Raw genomic sequence first — 11774 nt, 5'->3', positions numbered from 1 at the left:
GTTCCTAGAAAGGGGCGTGTGTGTGTGTGAGTGTGTGTGAGAGTGTGTGTGTGAGTGTGTGTATGTGTATGTGTGTGTGTGTATATACACTTTAGTAAATATCTACATAAGTGTGTGGTGGAATTCACACAAACTTGTATCCAGAGCAGCTGTGACAAAACAAAACACACACACACACATGCGCACACACACACAAACAACAGTTTGGTCTAGGTTAGTCAGGACAGCCTCTCATGAAGCCATTCCAGTCGTCTAACCAACCATGTGGCAAGTGCAAGGTCAAGACCTGTGCTGTGAAACCCTAGAACTCTACCCAATGACTGGTTAGAGGCACTGAAGTGAAAATGGTGCCATTATTACAGGCATGATATAAACGGAACACACAGACACAAAAATACCACAATAACAGGACCTTTACAATATTATCTTAAAGAAGAAATAAATAAATGAATACAGTCCACGATTAAGACCCATTTTCCTTTTTGTCTCCCAAGACAGAGATTAAGGTGCACTCTGGGAATAATGATCCACAGGAATGCAGCGCTAACCCCTGCATATGCTATTCACTCCTCCAGTGAAGCTTCCAGAGCCTCTTTTGATGTTCAGTTTAATGCAGACTAACAGCTGCATGCCTCTCATGAAAGCCCTTTGCTTTCTTTCTGGGAGAAGAGAAAAAGAGATTCTGATAGGAAGCCTGGCAGTAGCAGGATGAATAAAGCAATCCCTGAATTGCTCCTTCAATCATTTGCTAGGGAGAGAGGTTGGCAGCCTTACATGGATTAGGCACACACGAATACGTGTAAGAAATCGATTTACCTTCTAGTTCTTTGTGCACACTTACATTGTGTGGATGTAGAAAGCACAACTTTCTTGTGTTTAAGGTCTTACACCTCAGATTGAATTGATTTGATTAAATTATATATATATATATATATATATATATATATATATATATATATATATATATATATATATATATATACACATACATACAATGTGTGTGTGTGTGTGTGTGTGTGTGTGCAAAGAAGGCTGTGAAAAATTGTCTTTAATGTTTAACCTTTTGAAATTTTGTTCAAAAATAGTCTGCTGTCATGGATATCAAATAATTGTAAACACAACACAGGTTTAAAAAAGAAAATGTTTGTTAAATATAGGTGTGCCACAATTATTGGCACCCCTATGAATTCATATGAGGAAAAATATATTTTGGTGTGTGCAAAATGTGCCCACAAGAATAGGAAATATCTGAGAGTTTTGACCTTGTGGGGACAATATAACTGCTTTTTTTTCCACAAAAAAAAACTGCAGCTTATTTAAACAAAAATCTAAATTATGCAAAATGTTTCCTTTTGGTTATTGATGTAACCAAAGGTTACAGGATAGGGTTAGACTTAGGTGCAGGCATAGCATTAATTGGTTACAGTAATAATTATAATTATGTCAATAGAAGGTCCTCACAAGAATAGTAAAACAAACGTGTGTACGTGTGTGTGTATGTGTATGTGTGTCTTTCAGGAAATCTTTCAGGAAAGAGGATCTGTGTCATGATGTCACTGTTAGTGCTATGTTGATGTGTTTCAGTTCTTTTTTTTCCACTCTTACTGCCCTGTTCACTCCGCCCATCATCCAGCCTGCAGCTCTCCCCTGAGCCTGTTACATAACTAAGTGACGGCCCCTTGCCCCTTTCCTCCCATCTACACACACCCACAGAGAGAGAGAGAGAGAGAGAGAGAGAGAGAGAGAGAGAGAGAGAGAGTACTGTGAAATATTTCTTCTGGATAATTCAGCGGGAGATTAAGCAAGCTTTGGGTCAGAACCTTCTCCTGACTGGATTCTCTGTGTGGGTCTTTATAAGAGGTCTGGATTTTATCCTCCACTCCCCCTGTATCCTGCACTGACAGCAAGCACACAACTCCAAGCCTGTAAACCTCTTCCACTCTGCCTCCATTTTTGGCTTTGCTAGTTAGACACACAACAGAGCAAAAGGCCATGTCTCAGAGAGAAAAGCAGAAAGCAGAGAATGGCGTTTAAAAGGGAAAGCTGTAAACAGTTAACATTTTAATGCAGACACTGAGCATTACTGTAAGTCGGAGGATATAATAATGGCAAATCCAGATGGCTAACCTTTGTCATCATGCATCACTTTGTTCCGTTTTATTTATTATTTTTTTTGTTTGCCTAGGTAGTTGCTTTTTAAGCAATACTCAGTTCATAACTTAGTTCATAATGCAGAGACAGGCTCTTCTTTCTGTGTTTATATGCCTAATTAAAGTTTCAAAAGGCTTAGTAATTATTTCTTGTCACAAAAGAGCGCTGTTCTTCCCTAGCCCCAATGTTTGACATTTTAAATTGCTGATATTTTTTCTACTTCATTCCACTGTACCGTCTCTCCAGTGGCTGCTGGATCTCCAGAGTGATATGTGCGTCATCAGCAGGTTAATAAATCCCATTCTGAAATAATATTTATGAGAAAAGGAGTTTATATGCCTGTGGCAACAGAGACAGAGTGGGGAGTTGGAGGGAGGACAGGTCAAAGAGACGATCTTCTTCAGGTGGAACACATCTGGAAGGAAGATTCTTCAACTCTCAATGCTGGCCTCCACACAATGTACACTAGACAGAATGTGTACACTGAACTTCCAGGACCTGGAAAGGAAAACCACGAATGTAATCCAGGCCAGACATACATATCCATCCTCGCCTTTGAACTGCAGTAGTTTAATAGGATTTCACATTAGTGTATCCAACTATAATTTATACACAAGTAACAAAATATCATATCTAATTAGACTTTCGCTAACAGAAGTCATACTGTACTATAGCAACAGTTCTAAGGGATTGCAATATATGAAAGGAAATGTCTAAACTGAAACGTCAACAATTGTGGTCATTCTTTTTTGCAACTTCCCAGATGTCTCTCTGCAGATCAATCCATACCAAAAATAACTCTGAATTTACAAAAGCAGAGAAGGAAACAGATCGCTACAGATGGTACACGTTATCACAGTTTACAATAGCCAATTACCCCACACAACTTCACTCCAAACAAGTCAGGAGTGATTTTTCATGGAAGGGATTATGACTAACATACTCAGTATGCGCTTTATTTATGAACCCATGGGAGCCATCTTAGAGAAAGTATTTTCCAGCTTGAGTTTTGCCAGCTGTGTGGCACAGGCACTGGAAAGCCTCAGACTGCTGGTAGTCTTATAATAATCTGAGATCAGTCTCATGACTTCTCTCATAATGATACTGGTCAGGGTTTGGGTGCATGTTCTAGATTAACATGAAAGGGCATCTTTTAGCCAGGGAAAGCACCAGGCATCTCTCCCAGCTCATATCCAAACCAAAGAGGAGCTGTTTTAAGAGATTCATTCTCTTGCCTTGCCTTTGAAATTTTCTGCCAGAGCTTTTGGGCACAGATTCTCCTTTCTCATTGTGTTTGATTTTGAATTTTGACAACCGATTCCAGCGGTCTGCCAACCAGACACACAGCTCTGTGCATGAGCAGGACTAGGCAGGGTAGGGTCATCAGATGGACAGCTCAAGGTCAGGTGTGACAAAGCGAGGAATCTGAGCCAAGGGGGCCAAGTGAGGGCTTTACTGAGAGCAGTCATTAGACTGTCAGGGCTAAACCTCCCCCAATATGACAAACGATGTAAGAGTTGCTGGAGTCTGCCATTAGTCCAAATGATTTGACGTGCATTTTTGACCTGGTCATGATAACACAACTTCAAACTTCACTGCTTTCGTACAGGAACTATTTGAATTTTAAAGGGAACAAAAGTGAACAACTATAAAACTTTGTCAGTAACACAAAATAGTAAAAGGGTCAAACACTTCAACATATTCTGGCACTTAATTCTGGTATTGCTCTCAACACATTGTGGCTTTTCAATGAGCCAACTAAGGATAGAGTGCCGGGAACTGTATTATAACTCATAAAGAGTTTGGAAGCACCAGCTATTTAGTTTCCTGTAAACCTTTTACATAAATCAAAGACTTGTGCACAAATATCATAGATTGTAGTCAGTCTGATTCCTTGGCACACCATTCAAGTCATCTTTCCCTACTCTTAAACATATTATATGGTATTTGTCAATCCTTATATAATATAAATATTACATGTTGTGTTCTATTTTCTAAATTCTAAAAAAATATTTGTAGCAAGTGGAAGTTCATGAATGGCTAACTTGTAGCTTGTTTACATAGCCTGCAATCACCCTGTAGTCAGAACAGAAAGCCATAAAAGCCATGTTAGGTTAGTCCTGGTGGTGCTGACCTGCGTTTCTGCTGAAGAGGAGGACATGCCTGTCTGAACCCTTGTCCACTCCACTCGGACCCTTTTATTGTCCATCTTGTGTCATGGGTACGTTTGTTTACACTCACCAAGGCTTTCCTAGACAACACCCCTATGCATACTTGTGTAAAAGACCTCTCAGAAAAGTGAATTAATCTAAAAAACAACAACAACAACAACAACAAAACAGTTGTTTAAAAAAAAATTGAATAATAAGTTGCAGAAATAATTTACTGCATTGGATGCAACACTAATCTTGATCATGAGTCATGACAGTCTACTTTAATTCACTAGAAACCCATGAAAGCGGGGGAAAACAGTCTAATCTGGACTAACATATTCTCTGTGTAAAATTTTACTCACTCTTGTTTTGGGAAGATACATAAAACAACAACATGGATAAATTGTGATTAAGATATATGTACGTAATCATTTATGTATTTATTTGTTTGTTCATCCTGGTGAGGATGAACCATGGTAAATCTGGAGTCTATCCCAGGAACACTTGGTTGTGAGGTGGAATACGCCCTGGGTGGGATACCAATCTATCTCAGGGAACCATGCGCACATACATGCACACCTAGGGGCAATTTAGGGTAGCCAATCCACCTACTGATATATGTTTTAGCAGGAAACGGAAAAACCTGGAACAAACATGCAAACACATGAACAACATGATCAGAATCTCCACACAGACAGTAACGGGATCGAACCAGGGACCCTGGAGCTGTGAGGTGGCAACGCTACCCACTGAACTGCCATATCTATTTATCTATCTATCTATCTATCTATTTATTTATTTATTTATTTATTTATCTGAGATCAGAATAAATATTGGAAATGGGAACAGAAATGGGGTGCCAAGGCTTACTTTAAGGCTGACAACTTACTACCCTGTGACACCCTGAACACCCATGACCTTCTATATCAATGTAGTGAAAGAAAACATGCCTTTTTACATGCGCTGATATCCTTTTGACTGTATGGTCCATGGAGATCACACAGTTGACTCTAAATTTCATCCTTTTTGGAGGTAGAAAGTTGTGCTCTTTCTCCAGCATGGCTCCAGGAGATAAAAAGCCTGCTGTGACTCTGAGACTTTCTCCTCATCATTGTGGAGACTCAAACAAATATCCCTACGTCCGTAAAGAGACACACAGATTCTAGACCACAGACAACCTCACACACACACACGTGCACACAGAAACACACACAGCTGAAGCATCAATACACAAAGAGGGCCTAAGAGATGGAGCAGTGCGGCTCCCACAAAGCCCTCCAAACAGAGCTGTGATTCATCCTCTTATCGGCTTCCAGGGGCCCATGAATGGGTTGCTTCAGAGGAGCGGGGATTCTGGGTAATCTGACTCGCTGCAGTTTATCTCTGGGGTTGGGGGGAGTACGGACTCAGGAGACTCAGGCTTTGGATGAAGGGGTCAGGAGAAGGATCCAGGCTCTTTGGGGAAGGTGGCCTTGCTGGAGCTTGACAGATGCAGATGAAACTGTGTGATGTAACCCTGCTGGGCTGCAGATGTTTAAAGGCACAGGAAGCAGCTCAGAGATGGGGGATATGGACTCTTCCCATACCACCCCTTACCCCACCAGGTGGACAAACCTAGATCCCTGCTGAGGACCCAGGTTCAACACAGCCTGATCACTTCCTCTCTCAGGAATTGTGGCTCTGCACCCAGAGGTAATATAGGAAACTGGCCACAACAAAACAGCCTGGTTAAGTCAACAACATCCTTCTCTCTCATAGGCTTCTTCTGCTTGCTTCAAGCTTCCACTTTTGCTCGTGCCTTCCAAAAAAGCCAGTACCTATCTCTGTCTCTAAACCTGTTGAGTGATGCAGAAAACAGAGTTCAAGATGAGATGGGTGGTGAAGGATGGAAAGTCGGGATCTGAGGAGAAATCTTTCTGCCGCTCTAAAGGTGACAAGGACTGGGGCTGTTGGAGGGACTTTGTTGATAAGAACTCAGGAAAGAAGCAGGAATCCTACTGATAATCATTAGATTAGCAATGATGAGTGAAAAAGGTGCTCTGCTTCATTTCTTTGTCATCTGTATGGCTTTTTAAATACTTTTACCCAACCTAGACACACGTCCTCATGTAACAAACCAACACAATGGTCTAGTTCTGGTCTTCAATATCAGATTCACTGTCCATAATAGATGTTTTTATTCATAAGCGCTGCTCTGAGGCTTTTTGATCCATGATCCCTGACCCTGCTAGGATCTCTGCCCACTCTTAGAAAGAAGACTCGGGGAGCTCGAGAGTGAGAATTCAGGCTTCGGAGAAGAAAGAATCAGCTTTGCTTTAGCTGTTATGCAATTCAGACTCTTTTTGACATGCTACATTCCAGTGAAAAACATGAAAGACTGTCACGTTGAACATCAGCTCCTGCAATGTACTTTTCCTACATGTCTTTCACAGCAGATTCTCCTTCAAGCTCCAATGGACTCCATCTTGAATGTACTCTTAAAGCAATAGTTAGACAGAAAATGAAATTTACACAATTTCCTCCTTCAGCCAAGACACGCTGGCAAAGGTTGTAGAAGTATACAAAATTCCTTATTCAGTGAAAAAGTGTAAATACACATCAAAACAAATATTCTGGTAAAAACTAAATACAGCTTCAAAATCTTTACTTTAATTAAGGGACAATTAAGGTACAAAAGTACACACTCATGTTTATTCATAGCATGAAAGTAAAACTACAGGAAAGAATTACAAACCAGAAACAATTCTGTGCCTCAGTTTACACATGGATGTGATTACTGGCAGTACATGAACATGCCTTTCATAGAGAACAATGGCTAATGCTAACTGACAACAGCTATATCCCTAATCTCTAAAATGTTAGCTAGCATTCTAATAGCTCTAACAATGAACGTTAGTCTGCAGGCAAATTGAGAACGGTCACATTTTAGATAACTGCTCAAGTAAATAAAAATGCAGCTAACATTTAGATAGATTACACTGTCACATCTGTTACAGTTTATATTTGTTAGGAATGTTAATCAACTGTTCAAAGTGGTATGACGCTAAAATCAGGCACCTTATAACTCACAAAAATAAATATCTTACAGAGAAATATAATTAATAGAAAGGAGAAATCTTTCTTTTGAAATGTAGTAAAATGAAAAGTAAAAAAAAAATAAACTTCAAGTAGAGCTACTTGAAAACAGATGCGTAAAATAAAAGTCCTTTGTGTACCTTAGCTACCAAATAAGGGTAACTTATAATTACCAGTTTAGCATCATGAAAATTGCTTGCCTAAGTCATAACAAAGCTGAATCTGTGTCAAATTGTTCAATAATCATATTATAATATAGCTTCAATTTGGTTTGTAAACCACATTATCTTTAATACAGACTTGGTCTATGCATTTATAATGCTGTTTGTGTACAAATGATATTACATAGCCAGGCAGTTGTGTTTGAAAGTAAGAGTGAGTGAGTGAGTGCATGGTGATATTGTTTCCATGATATGTGCATGAAGCTGGCAGATATAAGCATTCTTACTTGTTAGCTATATTAACCATGTAGCTCCATTGCAAATCTAAAGAATTTCAGACATCAAACATTTTGGCTGATCGGCCACATTTGTCGTAAGTCTAAAACTATGCAAATTTAATTTTATTCCCAAACTGTTCCTTTAAGAATGTGCACCTTATTTTCAATTAGTTATTTGATACACCACCACAGAGCAGTCAGATCTCATTCTGTGCCATGTGTTTTGTAACTTTATAGTGTCTCACAATTTGAGCTGGTTTAGCTTTTGTTAAAAGTAAAATTTCAGTTGCTATAATAAAAATGCTTCTATAATACTAGAAAGGCAAGATAATGGCCAATGCGTTCCCACTGCTTGGTTAAATAGCCCCCGTTGTCCTATTCCTAATCGATCTGCATCAGTCAAAATGATGGAACGGACCAACATTCACAGGTTTCTGCAGTAAGTCACTTTTAAAGTCAGGAATGTGTGGGTCAAAATGATTTCCAGATGTGGTGAGGTTTTATTTTAAGTGAAACTGGCACTGCTCATAAATTAGGTTTGCTTTACAGGGGTTGTAATGGGTATAGGCTATTGCTTTGATTTGATCCAGTCAGCGCAGACAATATGTTCTCTCAGTGCACATCACACTGCAGTCCCATTACCAAGCAGTTCTATAGAATCCAGGGCCTTTTCAAAGTAGAAGGCCTCAGTGAAGCCCTCTCAACTTTCCACCCTCAGCATGTGGAGCACCAAACTCTGACATGCACCTTATGATCAAGGGTGTTGTTTGAAGGAAAGAAAATCACAACAGTTTTTCTTTCATTATTTTCATTTGATAAATATCCCAATGTTGCTTTTTGTCATTTAAGGCAGGCTTGTGATCTGCGTTGATGTCTCACATTTATATACACAGCCATAAAGAAGATATTTGGTCCACCAGTGTTCTCCACCAATGAGAAAGTCAAATCAATTGCAAAACCAACTAGTTAGGGAAATTGTAGAATTATTGCAACCCTACTGAAGCAAAACCAATTAGCCTGATGCTCAGCAGTGAACTGTTGCACAGCAGAGACAGTGGTACGGTAGGTAATGGCATAAGATGACATAAGGGGTATCAAAGGAGATTAGATTTGGAGATTTGGTTTAAAGAAAGAATTGTTTTGAGAAAAGTGTTCAACTTTTCTGTGTTTCTGAATGTTAACTTTGATATTGTCAATAATAAAAGCTAAAAATAAAATAAAATAATCATTGATTTTTGCACCAGTAAAGGTTAACTTTATGGTATGCTTAAGCTAGTAATAAAATAATAAAGTTGACTATTTTCAAAACAGCAAAACAAATTTATTAATGAACAATGCATCATGCTTTTATATATATCTTTTTTGTTTCGTTACATTTGATGTTGTGGAACATGCACGAAACATCCACAAGTTATAGCAGATATACCGTAGTTGTTCCCTTACCAGCCTCTCTTTTCCTCTCTCCTGAAATGAATAAGACAAAATATATCTTGTCATGTTAGTGAGACACTGGAATGTCCTCTATGCTTAACACTTTCCAATGATAGAAAACCTACTTACGAAGTGCCAACACTGGGCACTCCTACCACACATAATAACTAAATATCTCCGTATAGTAGACTTCACCATATTGATGAATATGCATTTTTCTTCATTAAATAACAATGTTTTTAATCCATTTATTTGCCCTAGATTATGAAGTCCATATGAATGAGTTGTTGTAGAAACAGTACAGTATTATAACAAGTGCATTAATGTAAACCTATCATATGAATTATAGCTTGCATTACTTTCTGGGTCGATGTTTTAGAAAACAAATCATCACTTTCTGACTAATCATAGTTGAGAATTCAACAATGCTGTGGTATAATATTGAATAATAGTAGCTTTGATATATTTCTACAGTATGTCCATTATTTGGGTTATGACAGCTTCGTGTAACAACAGATTTACCATAATTAGCAATTTATCTTATAACCGCTAGATAACCAGATTATGAGAAATTAGAGGTCATGTAGCCGTTTCCCTCCCCATTCCCAAACAAAACCTACAGTAGTGTAATCTACAACTGTGACAGTGTTAACAAACTTCAGGAATGAGTTACTGAAGGAGTGTCTGAGGATTTTTCATAGGAGTGTGAGTAATTTTGAACCCTGTGTCCTAATACTGGTCACCCAACAATAAAACTGAGAACACAGCTGGATTGACAGGGGTAATGTATACATACCTGGTCTCTGAAACATTGATTCACTATTTTAATATCTGCATGTTGTGTGTGAACAAATGAGTGTGAGAGCAGGAGGAATGGAGAATAACTACAACACAGGTCTGAATTAACTATGGGAGTGGCTGACCTAAATATTTCAAAATGAGATAACTGACGTATATCCCTAATGAAATCTGGAAGTTCTACTTTTATATAACTTTGCTATGAAAGATAAACATAATAAAGGCAGCAATTAAATATAATTCATGTAGACAAATGACAAATCTTCCAATTAGTGTTCATAACTCAGTCTCAGTGTTTAAGTCTTGGCTGAAAACACATTTGTTTAGTCAAGCCTTTTGTTAATAATTTAGGGGTGGGGGGTGCTCTCATATCTATTACCTTCTGGCTCTTCCATTTAGTTATGCTGTCATAATATGGCATAGTCTTGCCAGAGTCCCTGCTTGCACTCTGCACACAACCACACAACCCAACAACTGTCCTTAACCATTATGTGACTATGTGACAAGGAGGATACCTAATATACCTAATAATAATAATAAGAGTTTCTCTCTCTCTCTCTCTCTCTCTTTCGCTCTCGCTCTCAATCTCTCTCTCTGTCTATACACATGCTACTCTTGAGATACCAGTGATCCTGACCCCTTTTACTCTTCAGATTTGCCTGATCCATCCTGATGCCCTACTTCTGGTTCTAGTTCTCATCCATTGGAAATCTCTGTTGTTGAGCATGGCTCCATATGGACAGCATACAGATACATGAGATTATTGTGGATAGTACCACTTAGAAACCTTGAAGATGGCTTTGGACTGTAATTGATATGAACAGTTTTGCTATGATGGCTCAGGACTGCAATTGCCACAAACAAGTTTTGCACTAAGGTCTCCATCAGTGAAAAGTTGATAACTTCAACAAAATAGACTTCATGTTAAAACAATAAGGAATTTCCTTGTTACACAACTTTTTGACTACATGGTTATTAGAAGGGAATTATTTATAATCGCACTATCCGGTGTCACCCAGATGAGGATGGGTTCCCTTTTGAGCCCAGTTTCTGCCTCATATCATCTCAGGGAGTTTTCCCTTGCTTGCCACTGTCGCTTCTGGCTTGCTCTTTAGGGCTAAATTTATGCATTTAAAATGTTTATACGGAATTTATATATTTCTGTAAAGTTGCTTTGTGACAATCTCCATTAAAAACACTATACAAATAAAAATTTAATTGAATTGAGACCTGTATGTATAATTATATAAAGTATTCTAGCTATAGATGTTAAAGTTCCCTGAGGCCTTAAAGCATGAATGGCTGGATTATGGCTAATTAGCCAGCTGATTATGGTATTTGGGTCATTGTGTCATAAATAGACGCTTCAGCTTTGCACCTACTACATCTGACACGCAATTTATAGGAACTTATACTTTCAACTTAACATTAATTGGGAAAAAAAGGTTTCTAGGCTCTGGTATACAGTATTTTGCTGGCTTTAGTAAACAAAGCCGTTATCTATTTTACAAGCAGTTCACTAGCTAGTTGCGTATGTAAAAACACTACATATAGTAAATCTACAGTACTTGTTCTGTAAATGTACAGTAGCAAAGAGCAATATTAGTAAAAAGCAAAGTTAATTAATGAACTTACCCTTGAAGGAGTCCCCAATGTGGCGGGGGGGAAATTCTCTTCTTCAGACTCTGTCAGTTTGCCGTTCAGACCTACAGACTAGCATTTTCGCA

At 38.5% G+C, this 11774-nt stretch overlaps 1 long non-coding RNA gene across 1 annotated transcript; it reads right to left on the bottom strand.

Moving 5' to 3' along the window:
* Window positions 1–1153: 1153 nt before the first annotated feature.
* LOC128617217 (uncharacterized) lies at window positions 1154–4501 on the bottom strand. The gene is made up of 3 exons (XR_008387547.1): window positions 4286–4501; window positions 2387–2649; window positions 1154–1962 (listed from the first exon to the last, which is right to left on the bottom strand). It is a non-coding gene; the product is annotated as an uncharacterized LOC128617217 (long non-coding RNA).
* Window positions 4502–11774: the final 7273 nt, after the last annotated feature.

The sequence above is a fragment of the Ictalurus furcatus genome, chromosome 13 (assembly GCF_023375685.1).
Source record: "Ictalurus furcatus strain D&B chromosome 13, Billie_1.0, whole genome shotgun sequence".
NCBI lineage: Eukaryota > Metazoa > Chordata > Actinopteri > Siluriformes > Ictaluridae > Ictalurus > Ictalurus furcatus.
Note: the sequence above shows the minus strand (reverse complement) of the source record. Positions and strands in the feature narration are given on the sequence as shown.